General features: G+C 37.5%; 1 protein-coding gene across 2 annotated transcripts in view; it reads left to right on the top strand.

Annotated features, from left to right (window-relative positions):
- Positions 1-15,436, top strand: part of CCNY (cyclin Y) — a 118,652-nt gene that overhangs the window by 34,807 nt on the left and 68,409 nt on the right. The window lies entirely within an intron of this gene.

Below are 15,436 nucleotides of genomic sequence, written 5' to 3'. Positions count from 1 at the left end.
CTCTCTGGAGGGGAGGGCTCAGCAGAGGTGGCTGCAGAGAACAGTGTGGTTGTTGGCTCTCTGCAGCTTATTGCCACAAACACTTTGAAAACATTTGCTTTCCTCTGCATTCTGGGTTTGATTCCCTTGGGCATTTTTCCACTATTAGAATGGTAATGGAAAATAGTTTCTGTCCTCTCCTGATTAAATTGGTGTATCTTGAAGCAGCTTTTAATGTCTTTCCTTTTTCAGGTTTTAGTAATTAAAGGTTTAAAGTCTCTTACATCGTGCTTCTCAACAAATTTTTTTGTGATGCCTTTCTCTGATTTTCTTTAGATTTCCCTTGGTACCGTTCACTCCTTTGTTTTGGTAATGTACCTGCATTTTAGCTGGAAAATGATCTCTCCTACCAATAGCCCCAGATGTTTTCATCTACATTTATTTTTTTGAGAAGGGAGCCTTGATTATTGTGTGAAGGTTATTTGTAAAAATCACCAGGTTTCTTTGGATGGATTTATTTGATGTCTTGCTTTTGGCAGTAATTCTGCTTGAATAAAATGAGAAACATTTTATGTTTTAGTGTTATTCACTTTTGTTATAATTTCTGTTATGCAAGGCTCAATATTTTACTTCAAAAATGTGTCCAACAAACATTGTGTATTTTTTCTGTCTTATATGTATATTCAAGGATGCTTCTTATTCTGAATCTTTTAGCTAGAGAAAAATTACTTTATATATATGTGACATATATGTAAAATTACCTTACGTATATATTTGTGACAAAGATCTGTTTATGCCAAGTGTGGTGTCCTATGGAATGGGCATGATTCTTGTCAGGTGGCAGAGACATATAGAGGTTAGTGGTTCTTAAGGTGGGATATATTAAAAATATTAAAATATATTCAATATTTTTAAAAATAAATGTTTCTGTTCCTAGACAGGAAAATGATGCAATTAGAACAAGAGGGATTGCTAGTGGGGATAATAGATATTTTTCCTTATCCTGCCTTATTTAAACAAGGGCTACTGCTTTGAGTTTGTCTGATGTATGAAGTCCATGGAACATGCACCTGAGATCTTGATTTGATTTTTGCCTTTTCTTTGGTCAGTATAGATCTCATTAATGTCACGGCATCCTTCTGAAGTACTGAGGAGGGACAGGCTGGGTTGATTTAGGTATTCAGAATTTGTCATCTACTTTTTTGTATCTGGTATGAAACATTTCCTTCCTGTCTTTTAAATTTAGTATCTAATTTCTGTATAAGTATATTCCATTTTCATCTGAAAAATTTTCAAAGTTCTTGTGGGCATCATGAAACAACTGAGCTAATTAAATTTGTTTTCACTCGACTTTAGAGGCACTCTTAGCTCATCAGGGATGTTTTTCCAAGGTTTCACATAGTGGTTAATTTTGTTGTCTTGGTCTGTTTTAAGCAGCCAGTATACAAAGTAATACAGAGTATGCATTTAGAGTAACATTGGTTCTTCCCTTCTAGGAGATGATGTTTTGTGGTTCAATAGTTCATCTCCACAGACTGGCAAATTAGCCATTTCTAAGTGAAGCTTTGTATTAGGACAAAGTTAAAGGAGTAGATTAAAAGAGAAAAAACCAAGCTGTTTTCTTTTGTTCAATGAGGCAATAGAAATGATTTTTTAAAAATGCTTCAGAAATGACTTGGCTGAACTTCAGTATGCTGAAAGCTTGAGTCTCTAAAGATAGCTCTCTGAAACAGTAAATTTATCCTCTGTCCATGCATTTCGCTACTTGGTCAACCCCGAGAGCAGGCAGCCTGGCTTTTGTAAGGAAAACTAAAGATTAAAGATTGGTGACGTGCAAAGTAGTAACAGATGATGGAAAGAATTAAGTCAGAACAGTTCAAACAAGGTATTAATAGAAACTTTTTTTTTTTTTTCAAAATGTGGTCTGCAAAATGCCTACTTTCAAGGCTTCTGTTTTTCCATGTTTATTTTAACTGTCTTCTTGAAGTGTTTTGTAAGATGAAGTTTTTAGCTCAGTTTATGGGACACAGCTGTCACTAAAATATTCTGCCCCCCCCCCAGCAGAGAGGTAACATTCTTTAATCTTAGCATGTTGAATTGCTGTTCGGAAAGGTAAAAGGTTGCATTGAAATTACTGCAAAATATATTTGATGCTACAAAGTATTATTCTATGTCAGGTGGAAATCCTTTGCACAACATTTGGTCAATTTATTAAAATGTCATTGGCTGCTGTTCAAGGCAAACTACAACAATAACCAAGCTTATTGCAGTAGTGATAGTGGCTTACAGTGCTGTATTTTCATTTTCTTAAGGTACATGGCAGCCTTTATCTAGCATTTCCTCTCATATTATGACCTTCATCTGCCCTGTGGAAGGTTTTCCTTGCTTTTTTCCCCTTTCATTTCTTTTTTGTGCAAATTCCCCAGCTGTGGATAGGCACTCCTGCTTGCCCATCTGCAGTGTGTGGGGTGATGGAGAGCCCTTACCACTCTCCTTGATTTGTGTGTGGGCTGTGTTTGTAGGGGTGCCACCTTCTGGTTTATAGACCATGCTAAACAGGCATGTTCTGACCCTAACCATGCTGTGATTCTGTGAAATGCCTGATTTGATTTCACTGCTCAGCCCTGGGGTGTTGTCCTGTAGTTGCCCATAGTTGGTTGTGGTGCCCATCACTACCACCAGCACCAGCCCCCACGGCGGGGTGGCAGAGCTGTGTCTGAGTTACCTGTGTGCCTTCACTCTTCTGCTAAGCTTCCTCTCACTGCTGTAGGGAGTATTTACTGCAGGCCAAGTCTGCATGTGTACTGCCCTCTGTTTAAGTGAAAATTAAATCTGACATTTCCCGAAGTCTTTTTTGCTGGATTGTGACTCCCTCCAGAAGCAGAGACTAAGAGTGTCTCATGGAAGGGTGTCCTGGTGCTCTTGAAGGGAACAGTTCAAAACACATTTTTAAGCGTGAGGAGAAGGACAGGGACATTTTCTTTTTCCTTATGATTATCTGTTAATGCATTTAATTTGTTTGCCAACAAGCTGTTACACCGTGACATTTCCAGTTTTCCTAATTTCTTGAGCAATAAGTGTTATAGATAAACTTGGTCCAGGTTTAATGTGCCTTGAACTGCTGTGGGTCATTTGGGTCTGAGGTTTCCAACTGGTGTTTTCTTTTTTCAGTTTTCTACCAGTGCTGCTGTCCAGGTGAGGTCAAGTGGTGAAGGCTGGTTTGGGAATGCACCATGTGTCCTGACACACTGTTCATGTGCCTGTCGAGGGCAGTTATATAAAACCCCTAAATAAGCAGGCATGACTTCTGACACAGCCTTTTGCAGCCCAGGAGGAAAAATGTAGAGTATGGCTGATCTTAGGCTTCTGGAATAATGTTATAAACTGCATAAATATACCTCTAACAAAAAAAACCCAGCAGAGGGATTCTGGAACTGTCAGCTCTTCATCACAGCCTCAGGGTAATTTCGGGTTTGCTCTGCATTTTTCCCACTGACCCACAGTGGATTCTGCTTCTCTGTGTAGGGAGAATACCTGTGGGACAGCACTGTCTCTCACTTGCCACCTCTGTCAGTAAACTGGTAACAGAGAAGCCACTAGGAGATTTTCAATTGGTGATTTTTTTCCATAGGGACACTTTACTCTTGAAATTCCGTGTGCTGCTTCATTTTAACCCACTGGCTGAATAAACAGCCTTTTTTGCAGTATATATGGCATAACATAGAAGTAGTCCTGCTGCTGTGGATGCTTTAGTTGCATCGGGGCTGCTGACCAGCTGCTACATAGTTTATAATTTGGGATTGAATGGGAATAAAACCCATAAAAGTCTTTATTTCCCTCATAACTGGGGAAGACAAAAAAGAAAAAAAAAGTTTTGTTTTAGAAGAAGATCTGTAAAGGCTGGATTTTTTGGTGTTTAGTTTGTTTTCCTTGTAACAGAAGTTCTGCCCTATTTAGTGCAATAATGCTGATAACATTTATGTGCTTGTAAGTATATCTTTTAAACATCTTATTCTGAAATGAATGACAGGTAAATCTTCAGCTTTTATGCCTTTATCTACCCTCCATAATGCGAAACTCTTCTGTGATCAGCAACTTGAGTCAGACTAAAAATGGTGTAGAACAGTAATTCCTTTTGCAGATCTCAAGCATACCTCTTTTAATACAGTGTTAAACATTGTAAGAAAGCTCTTATTATATTGCATTGACATAAAAATTCATTACTGTCTGCTTAAAATAAATTGTGGAAAATGTCCTTGCAGAGATCCTAAGTCCTGAATTCATTTACCATGCTGAGGTTGCACAAGGGCCTCAATAATCCACAGCATTATTTTTTAAATACACATCTATCTTATTCAGAGTCCTTCTCACCTCCCTTTATTGTAGTGAGCAGCTGTTTCATTCTGCAGAACCTTTGCTGTTTTTATAAGTAACAAATAATTCTGTAGCTTCTACATACATCTCTTAAAAACTTAACTACTGATTTAATAATGAATATTGCCTTATGAAGATATGTACCTTTTCTGATAAAGGTATTGTGACCCATTTTAGTAATTTGGAGGAGTGTCAGTGTAAAAAAATTTATTTTCTTAAAGAGAAAATAGAACTCGAACTACGTAGTTCTGTATTGTAGTAGTTATTTCCTCGGGGACAGTAGGGTCAGTCCACAGTAGAGCTTTAAACATCACTGAGGTGCTTGAGGTTCTCTTGTCTTTAAAGTGATGTTTAATAAGCTCATGTTAATACTTAGGTTTTTTTTTCCCACTAGCAAACACATTACAGAGTGGTTGCAAGTTCATAGGTGGCACATATGATGCTTAATCCTTCATGTAAAGCCTAGATAATACATGTGTAGTATGCAGAAGTGATAGCAAAAGGCTTATCCTCAACACTTGAGTTTCTTAATTTGTTCTTCTGATTAAAGATTTTGGCCTGAAATATCCTGCCCAAGCTTGAGTTTTCATTCTGTGTGTGTTCCCTGGTACAGAACAGGAGACACTTTCTGGAGCTTTGTAATAAACCTAGGCCTGTTGTAAATCAGGGCCAAGTGTTGCTTGCCCTACAATTAGTTTAAGAACTCTTGTAGGTGTAAACCTCTGTACTGTTTTCTTTCCCAAAGCAATTAGTTGTTGAGTACATGCCTTTTGAATGTGCCCCATATGAACTCACAGGCTGTATGCATGTGATTCTGTCTTGTTTGTACCAGTCATTTGTGCCCAGAGCAAAGAAGACATCAGTAACATAATGTGGGACCTGAAAGAATTTTCTATGCCTACATTTATGTGGCAATTTATTTTTTTCCACCTTCTGTTCAGTTTGTTCCAGCACTGAAAAGGGAAGTCTTTGGGGGTTTAAATAGAATGAAGCTTTTTTGTCAGAACATCCCACAGTGATAAATGCCTTAGAAATGTTGATAGGTATTCTGAAAAACTGCCTATCACTCAAAAAACCATTTAGTTCTGCTCATTCAGTGGTGTGTAAACACCCTTAATTTAGCCTGATATTTACACACATTCCTTGAATATAGGATGCTGGGAAATACTATTGCTTCAACTTAGTGCTAAGAAAATTGTCGGAGGGAAAGGGTAGTACTGATAAGTGATCAAGTTGCAGTCAGTTGAAAATGGACAGAATTTTTGTCAGGAATATGATCTAGTGTTTTGCTTTTTGCCATAATGTTTAAGTGATGCCTGTAGAGGTGAGAACCTACATTGGCCTAGTCTTTTATTTATTTCTTCTCTCTTTTGTATGCTTTTTTTCAGCTTCCTCTGAAATTTTTAGTGCTAGTGTCTCCAAGATCAAAGTCTTGGTGTAAGTGGGAGTGTATCTGATGGTATATAGCAGCTACCATCCTTAGGCTCAGATATATAGTGACAGGACAAGCACCTGAAGTGTTTCCTAAACCATCTGTGTGAAGTGCTTGCCAAGACAGGAGACAGATAATAAAATTTGTATAATCAGTTTATAGTAATTTTGATGCCTATCTCCAGTTGTGTGAGATATATGAATTATATAAAGAATATATGCATAACAGATGCAGTGTTAAATCAGATATGCAGTATGCCATCCTAATGAAATACCCTTCTGTCTCTTTTTTACATGTGCTTCTGTTTGAGGTGCTGTGCAGAACATGTGAAGGAGATGCACACGTTTGGTGGGTATGTTCTAGCTTGCCAGGTATCCATGGTAAGAGTGCAGGCAGTGTGGGAAGTCAGAGAGCTTGTTAGAGAAATCAGAGATGGAGGAGGCAAAGATCAGTCAGATCTGCTGGGAAGAAAAATGAAGGTGCTGCCAGCTGTCCAGGAGGAATTCAGCCATTTGGAATGTAGTGAGCATGGGCAGATCAGAGAAGCTGCAGACCATGTGTGAGAGAGAGCAGTATGCTTAGACAGGTTGGAGAGCAGATCCCATTTCCAGCCTGTAGCTGGAACTATTCTCACCTAAAATTCAATTAAGGCAAACCCAGGGCACAGCTACACGCTATCACAGTTTTCAATGTGCTTTTGCAAATTTATTCACCATCTTTCTGTTGTTTGTTCTATGGATGCACCAAAATAATGTAGTGGTTTAATTCCTGCTATTAATGTTTTTTTGTGTTGATTTGGTTTTTTTTGAGGTAATTCTTCTCTAAATTGAGTCGATTTCCCTATTCCATGTTGAAATATTCCCAGAATAGCACATAGGCAATAAATTAATCTCTGTCAACTGTGGTGGGAGCCTGAGGTTACTAGCCCGTAATTTAAGCTTTATTTAGTAAGACAGGTTGACTGTGAGCCTAGCAAAATTATTTTGGTTTTTTTTGGGGGGGTGGGGGGGGAATTAGTAATATTTAAATGCAATTTAATATTAGTCTGTTCTTTGGTCTCATGTCAGTTCTTACTGTTCTCATGCAAACCCCTTGAATCCTAGGCCATATCCCTCCTTTAAGCTGCTTTATTCTACAGCACACTTACCCTACATAGCAGTTTTCTCTTTTAGCAACTGAATTTCTTGTATTGAAAACATAAGCATAGTGTGTCCTTTCTATGTGAGAAAATTGATAATGCTTCCCTTGTCCCAGCTGCAGCGTGTGTGTCTCTCCAAAGTTCCAAATGCTCCTGTTTTTCAGTAACTCATGATATCCTCTGCTAATTTATTTCAGACTCTGAATTTGATACTGGAGATCCAGGAAGCTCAGCTGCTACAGAGTGGGCAGCCACTGGTACAGCTGCTTTGACTTTCTTTGGTGCTGCATGTGTTTCTGAATGGATGGAAGTGGATAAAGAAAATGTAGGAGGTAGATGAACTTAGTGAAGAAATAGCTGAGTGCTCAGTGTTGATGTCAGGGGAGTAGAGAGAAGTAAAGTTGTCTTCATTTCTCTTCTGCTAAGGAAGGGAAAAGAAAATGTAGTAAACATAAAAACCAAAGCCCTGGGGCAAGAGAAATAAATCCAAAAGAGGGAGAAGATAAATTATATAACTTTGAAAAACTTCAGGAGGAAATAATTGAACTCTGGGGCCATGGAGTGGAAAACCTAGGATCAGAGAAAGAGATGTACAAATAGATAATGCTGTATGTTACTGTGGCATTACAGTTGCTTTTGAAAAAGAGCATCTGAAAAGTGTAGGAAAATTCACTTACCGAACTCATAGCACCAAGAACAGGTTAATGGACATGGTGTGGTGTGATGTCCTGGTTGGTGATACAAAAGTAATTTATGTTTTGTAACAGGGCACTGACACAGAGGAAAACCTGATGCCATTAGTTAAGATCTCCAATATCTTTGCTTCTCATTGCATCTGGAGATTTTGTTAAACACAGATCACCTTTATGTCCTTGTTCCTACAGGATATGAGAATAACCATGTAATTGCTGTTCAGAAGGAACATTTGTATAAATAGCCTAATGCAATTTACCTCTATTTTTCTAATTTGATCGGAACATAATTTAGCTTTCATCGTAAAATTATTAGTGCCAGGGGACATATTTTAAAGATTGTGGGGAGCACTTAGGATCATTTTAATCAGATATAGATAAGTCCCATTAAACAATTGAGCTAATCTTCCTGCCAAGACAGAGCATAGTATGCTATATGCAGATATATGTAGTGTTTCATGAGCAGCAAGTCCCATGAAGTTTCTCTGTTAAATTTATTTTTTTCTTAATAGTTGCTTGTAACTTGTATGCTGTGCTGCTCTGCCCCACTTCCCCCCATTTTCCTGTCTTTGAATGGACAAGTGCTATCTCTGTTCTTGGGATGAACCATCCCTACCTCCTTCCTTTTAACAAGGTCTTTGCTACACTACCTTCCCTGCACCAGCCTGTCAGCTTTCCCAAAGTATCCAGGCAGGTTGTTCCTTTGAGGGTACTGAGCCTTTTACAAAATTTGTCAAAGTAGGTTTTCTGCTCAGAAATTTTCAGGGCAGAGGGCCGAGTGCTGGCACAGTTAGATATGCCTGATTTCCTTAGGAAGTTAGCTAAAAATAGTGTTCTGCTTGGATATTTATCTACAAGCCAAAACGCTGACATCATCTATTGTCTGTGAGCCCTGTTTGCGAACAACAGAAATGAGCAAATGTGGCACTTCTGTAGGTGTCACTTTATAAAAGAGAGAGCTGAAATTTCCTAACCTAGGTAGTAAGATTCTCAGTACTTTCCTACTTAATTTTTTAGCAACAGCATCCTATATCTTCCTTTTTTTGTTATTTGTTTTTTGTTTTAGTTTTTTCCCTTTTTCCTCTTCTTTTTCCCCCCTTTAGTTTTCTTTTTTTTTTAATACATGACAACTGTTTTGATTCAGTCAAATGCATAGGCAAATTGTTGCATATATAAATACCCTGTAATCATTATTTCATTTTTTTGGTAGACTTCTTGGGCTTTGGGTAAGGTAGTGTGTTCTGTGTGCTAAGAAATACTTTGCCAAGTGACCTGAGTTTCACTGAGTTTTGATGAAAGTGTCTCATTGGAAGCCAATTTTAGAATGATAATAATAACAACAACAATAACAATAATGCATAACAATAATAATAGTAATGATGAAAACAGTCTACAGATAGTTCATACCTCTCCCTGTTTGATTTGCCCAAATCCAGAGCTACTTTGTGTACGTACCTATTCTGTTGCCAAGATGGATAAAGATAGTTGTTGTTTGAGCAACAGTCCTTGTACAAATGCTTAGATATCCATATAATTAGACTTTTTATCCCATATCTTCTATGAAATACCTGCTAGTTAACAAACAATTGAAAATTTTTTTTCTTCAAGGGCTGTTTGTGTGAAATGTAGCACTTAGTGGAATAAGTACTAATGAAATACTGTGTCAGAGACAGATTATTTGAGTGGTTATTTTTATGCCCTGAATATTACCTTCATTTGTTGTTCCAATTTTCCTGTTTTTTCTTCTCTCTTTTCTATGTGGGTAAGCATGGTTTTAAGTGGAAAAAACCTCACAGGGAAATGAGTGCTGATTGCTATTTAATGAAGAACTGGAGATTAACGAGACTAATAGCTAAGCTGCTTTATTTACTTGGTAAACACACCACGGTGTAAGAGAGCACACATTAATGAATTTGAAGAGACAGCATAAAAAACTGTTCTGGCAGCATCATATGTTTTGTTCTTTGTGCAGACCAAATGACACTGCTCAAACATTTCCCTATCTCAGTTGATGCTAAGACTTAAGTAGTATTTATTCAGAATAAGCGTCTGTGTAGTTATGTACTAACATAGTATGTCTTCCCATTTACAAACAATTTGCAACTATTATAAAGGACTGTGTCATTTATTTTATTTTTGGGAAGCTGACAACTGAGTAACTTTTGCTGTGATGTGTTCTACACTTGAATTGTAAAGCAGGAACCACTCATTCTCTTGAACATCTTACTGCCTCTGACAGTAAAAATATATATTTATTAATTCTTGCCTTCTGGAAGCAATGAATAGATAATCTAGAAAGAAATGAAATTTTAAAAGTTCTTGCAGGGTTGCAATTGTAATGAAGAATTTCAAATTCAGAGTAGTTATTTAAAAAGTTATTTTATTTGTTAATAATACTTGCTTCATTTTTTCCCATAGTGCAGTGGAGATTTGTTTGTTTGTTTGTTTATTTTCATTTTTGGCTAAGAGTCTTTAATTTCAGATGACTACTTTAGCAGAAGAAGCTTGCTAAACTGGAAAACCAAAAGAGAAGAACCTGGTTTTAAAATTATATAGTGGTCAGCTGTGAAGCACAGTTCCTGTTCCTTTACATTTTTTCTGTAAAGGAAGTTCAATATAACATTTCTTGAACATGTTTTGTAGATGATAGGTAGTGGGAATCCTCTATGAATTGCATTATAAATAATGCATTCAAAAAATACTAAGAGCCAATAATTGAACACTTGAAAAATAGGAATTATCAAGAGTTAAAATTGCCTTTCAAAATTACTTCATATTGTTATTCCCCTCTTGTTATGCACAGAAGGGAAGTGGACACTTTCTTGCCTTATTCAGTAGCATTGGTCACCTAATGGACTGTTTTCAGCATCTTTCTCATTTGTTTGTCACAGACCCAGGTCTCCTACTAATCAAATCTTACTTGTTCCAAGGTAAGTTACACAGTAGTGCTTGTGGACACAAGTATTTTTACTTGTCTTCCAGGAGTTTTATCAGATTTATCCTTATACTGCAGATGGAGAGCTGATACACAGAATAATTTTGAAAGGCCTGCTAATTTAGTCTTGTTTCCAAGTGCCCAGGAACTCAGTTTACAGGTTCTGTGCATTATGTTGCAGTTCATGCTCTTAGCAATGCTGCTGTTGTTGGTTGAGAGTTGCTACTTAGGAAGAGTTGGAATACTTTTAATCCTTCCTAATGAAATTTAGGAATCCTTTAGGTTGCACTAGACCTCTAAGATCATTGAGTCCAACCATTAATCTAACGTTGCCAAGTCCAGGCATGCAGCACATGAGAAACTTGCAGCTGTAGATTGCCTCTGTAAAGTTTGGGGTTTGCCTGGCAGCAGACAAGCTCTGTCTGGAGGCAGAGGAGCCTTTTTTCTGTCATCTTTAGAGACTGGTTTCTCTTTACACAGTCCACTGCACACCTTGTTTTCTGTGATGGGAGGAAGAGATCCTTCCACTAGCTGCTTTCTTCATTTGGTGCTGCAGGTTTGTTCCTACAGCTGCCTCTGTAACCACAGGGGAAGGGGAAGTGTGCACCTGGGGAAAATAAAGGCTGTCAAAATGAAGGAAGCCTGACAAAGCCTGCACACAGACCAAACTACTTTGGCTGAACTTCCCAAAGTCTTGGGACTATGCTGAAAGGTTTCTGGTCACTTTTTCCAAAGTTGTAAGTAACAGGGCAAAATTTGCATATTGGAAATACAAGCTTATCAGCTGAGAGTGCTGAAGACTATTAGTCTTGCCAAATACAATTTTTTTTTCATAATTCAGTACAATGAAATACTCATACATTGATACTACCTTGTGTATTTATTTCAGTTGTGGAATGGTACCTTGAACAAGTGATGACAGTTTGCTTATTCTGATAAATAGGAGATAGCAGGATATCTCAGGATATTGTTGGGAATAATTAGGGTAATGATTCAGGTTATTTCAGAATAATAGAAACTGGGTACACTCTGAGTCCTCTGTCCAGTTCTGGGCCCCTCAGTTCAGGAAGAACATTGACATACTGGAGCAAGTCCAGGGAAAGGTGACAGAGCTGGTGAAGGCTCTAGAGAATAAGTGATGAGAAGCAGCTGAGGGAGCTGGGAGTGTTTATCCTAGAGAAGAGAAGGCTCATGGATGAGCTTATCACTCTCTATAACTCCCGCTGCACTGGGGCAGGTTTAGGTTGGAAATTAGGAGGAACTTATTTGCAGGAGGGGTGATTAGATGGACTGTCTGGAGAGATGGTGGGGTCAATGTCCATGGAGGTGTTTAGGGAAAGACTGGATGTGGCACTCAGTAATACTGTCTGGGTGATACAGTGGTGTTCAGGCAAAGTTTGGACTTGGTCTCAGCATCCTATCCCAGCCTGTTTGATTCTGTGATTCTTTAATGTGCACTTTAACACCTTTGAGTGTAAAGTGCATGAAAATTGTATTTTCACATGCAAATTATTTCTAATGACATTAGGTTTTCTTGGCTACTTTCAGAGAGTGGAGGCTGTTGTGCCGTGTGTTCTGACATGCAAGCACAGAAAAGCCACACGAGGACAGCCTCAAAGAGGTCGTTCATGTGGATCTCTCTGGTGACCAGTGACAGGACCTGAAGGAATGGCACGCAGCTGTGTCAGGGAAGGTTGAAGACTGTTATTAGGAAGAGGTTCTTCACCCTTTCGAAGAGGGTGGTTGGGCTAGAACAGGCTCCCCAGGGAAGCGATCACTGCACTGAGCCAGCCAGAGTTCAAGAAGTGTTTGGACAGCGTTCTCAGACACAGTTTGATTCTTGGGGTTGTCTTGTGTCTTCAGTAGTGTATCACTGACACTCTGATTGCCACATTTGTGAGCATAATTTGCTGTACTTCATATCATCATTCTGCCAGCTTGGGAACTTCTCTTTTGCAGTGTCCACTTGGTACTTTGGAGCTCAGAGCAGAAATAACTAAATGGACTCTGTGGTAGAATATCTGACAAGTCAGGGGAAGTGCTCTCCTGGATTAATGTCCTGTACTGAGGTGTTGGCATTTCCAGCATAACATTACTAACCTAAATGTTACTAGTGTTCAAGGTATTTTATCTGCCTGAGTTGTGTACTGCATTCATTTAATTTAGTAGAAAACATGTCCATGTAGTGACTATGTCATACATTAGGAGGATAAATGGTGTTAGAAATTTTGTTACAGAAGCAAATATTAAATGTGATTGTAAAATGACCCTCATGGGCTGTATAAAATGACAGACAAGCTTGCTTTTTTGGTTCTTTTTTTAACAAGAGAAATTGAAATTGGTTTCATATACTTACAAAGAACATAAAATATATCTGCAGAACTCTCAGATAATACTGTAGATATTTCTGCTTCTAAAGGCAAAAAGGATACAGGTTCTCTCTATGAAAGTGTAGGAAAAAATGGAATCATTTCCTTTGACCTACCAACTGTATCTCTTCTTTTAGAACAGAACTTTATTTTCTTTTGCAAGTATAATATAAAATAAAACAGGTGTAATTTGGGAGAAATGCTGATGGTTTGAGTCTGGTGTGCTCTAACAGTAGTATTTATTTGTTTTACTATGGAATACAAAAACATTGTTTGCCCTGCTTCATGCTAAGCGTCTCAAGGTATTATAATGATTCTGAATTTACATTGCCCTAATAGGAATTTTAGGAATTTAGGAAAACAAAAAAGGTTAAAAATTGTGAGTTTTATTCAAAATAGTCTTAAGTCAAGCTGTTAAACTTTTGTGTTTCTTATGGAGTTCAAAATTATGGAGACAATAACTGTGTTCTGTATCTCTCTGCTATCTAGAAAGTTGTTTCAGCCTGTGTATTTAAGAAGTATTTTCCTGGTTTGGCAGGAAGGAAGAAGTGTTGCTGTCTGCCTTACAGTTGAAAGTAGGAAGGTAGCAGCTAAAAGAAACAAAAGAACCAAGATGTTTTTAAAGGAGCCAAACCAGCTGACTGTTTATTAATTATTCATGAAGAATATGTTCATGTGAAGTCCTTCATTGTCTAAAGTGTCAGGCTTCCTGATGAAATATAATAAACCTCTTGGTGCAAGGTTTCTATTTATACACCTTCAAGCTCCAGAAGGGATGATTGTGGTAAATAAGACCCTGCATATTTTTGAATGCTTGATTTGTTATTTTTTCTGAAATCTGTTTTGTAACTGTTTCCCCTGATGTTCTTTTAGGCTTTTGATTTTCCAGCTAATCAACCAAATCTGTGTAAATGTAGAATGAGTGAGTGATAAAATACTTAAATAGTGTAAATTTTTTTTCCTAATGGCCAAGAGTTTTTTGTTCTCTCTTTTCCTTAAAAACAAACAACTGCTTTAAGAAAGTGAAATCATATTGCAGGTTTTTTGTGCAATGTCCATCAGAGTGTTAATTTTTAGTATTTTTTCCTCTTACTTTCGTAATATTTCATTTATTAGCATCTTCAACACTTTGTTTTTTTGACATTAAAAATAGTTAGGTCAAATCAGCTCTGTAATAGGTATGTATCACCATGTCATATAAAAAAAGATCAAGGAAAAAGATAAAGAAGGATGAGAGGGGAATGATTATGAACTTTCAAGTTTACTCCTTTCCTGAGTGGCTGACTACCCCAGTTGCTGAGCTACCTCAAAATTCTACCTCCTTTTTCCCATTTCCTTCAGATGCTTCTGTTAGTCTCTGCTCCCTGTTGATTTTGTTTTTCCTGCTGTTTCTGTACATTGCAGGTATCTGTCATAATTTTCCGCTTGAGCTGTCTTTGGGGAAAGCTAGACTTGTGGAAATTCAAGCAAGATGAAAAAGAGAATACCTACAGGAGGGCTATGTTGTTTTTAATTAAAAGTCTTCCTGAATTAACTCCGAGGTCCAAGGACAATCCCATTAAAAAAAAAAAAGGGACATCTTTCACAAACACCTAAAGTATCTAAAACATTTTGGCAAGGGAAAAAATGAAAACAGATCAAGGTATCAAAGCTGGAAATGGAGAGAGTGTGAGATTCATACTCACTTTCACTAATGGTTGGTGATATCTCCATTTGAAATAATAAGCATAAATTTGCTTGTGAAATAAGCATTATATATTTTTGTGGTTTCAAATTATATCTGTTTGCCAGTCTGCTGACATAGTAATTCATGCCATTGGTCGTTGTAGCTTAAAACCAACAGCTCTTCTCCAGCCAGTGTTGTAGTATGGCAGGATGATGGTAGACCATCCATCCATTAATTTGATGCATAACAGAGAATTTAACTGTATAGTACCAGCTGTAATATATGATAAATTCAAAGGTGCAGTACAAGAAATATGATCCTAAATGGAAGGCCGTACTTTATATTTTCAACTATTAGTAGAAACTTGATTTTGGAGCAGTTTGGCAGCAAGCTGTCCATTCCAGCAGCAGTAGTAGGAATAGGCTGAATCTGTTCTATATAGGAATGTTTTTTATTATCCAGAGAAGAAAGATCTATGGGTTAGATAAGCAATGGTATTCAATTAAAGATTAAACTGTATACAGGTCAATCTTTATATTTCTGTTAGAAGATGCTTAATGATACCTTTTTTATTTACATGATGATGAAGGTCCCCAAATATATGTCACCACTAACAATATGCACACTGCTTCAAAATTATAAGCTGTGTGATACATAACAAGGGTAGCTTCTAGTGGCATTTTGTGCTGCCTTTCAAAGGTGTCAGTAATGATAGTTGTACTTGATAAAAGTATGCACTTGAAACTGTGCTAACACAGCTCACTTTAAATGTGGTGTGTGTCAGGCTCTATTTGCTGGGATGTAGCTGTTAGTGTAAAGTGCACTGTACTTGTTCCAAATACAGTCATCTA

This window comes from Lonchura striata, chromosome 2, assembly GCF_050655825.1.
Source record: "Lonchura striata isolate lonStrDom1 chromosome 2, ASM5065582v1, whole genome shotgun sequence".
Taxonomy (NCBI): Eukaryota; Metazoa; Chordata; class Aves; order Passeriformes; family Estrildidae; genus Lonchura; species Lonchura striata.
This window is presented reverse-complemented; position numbering and strand designations above follow the sequence as displayed.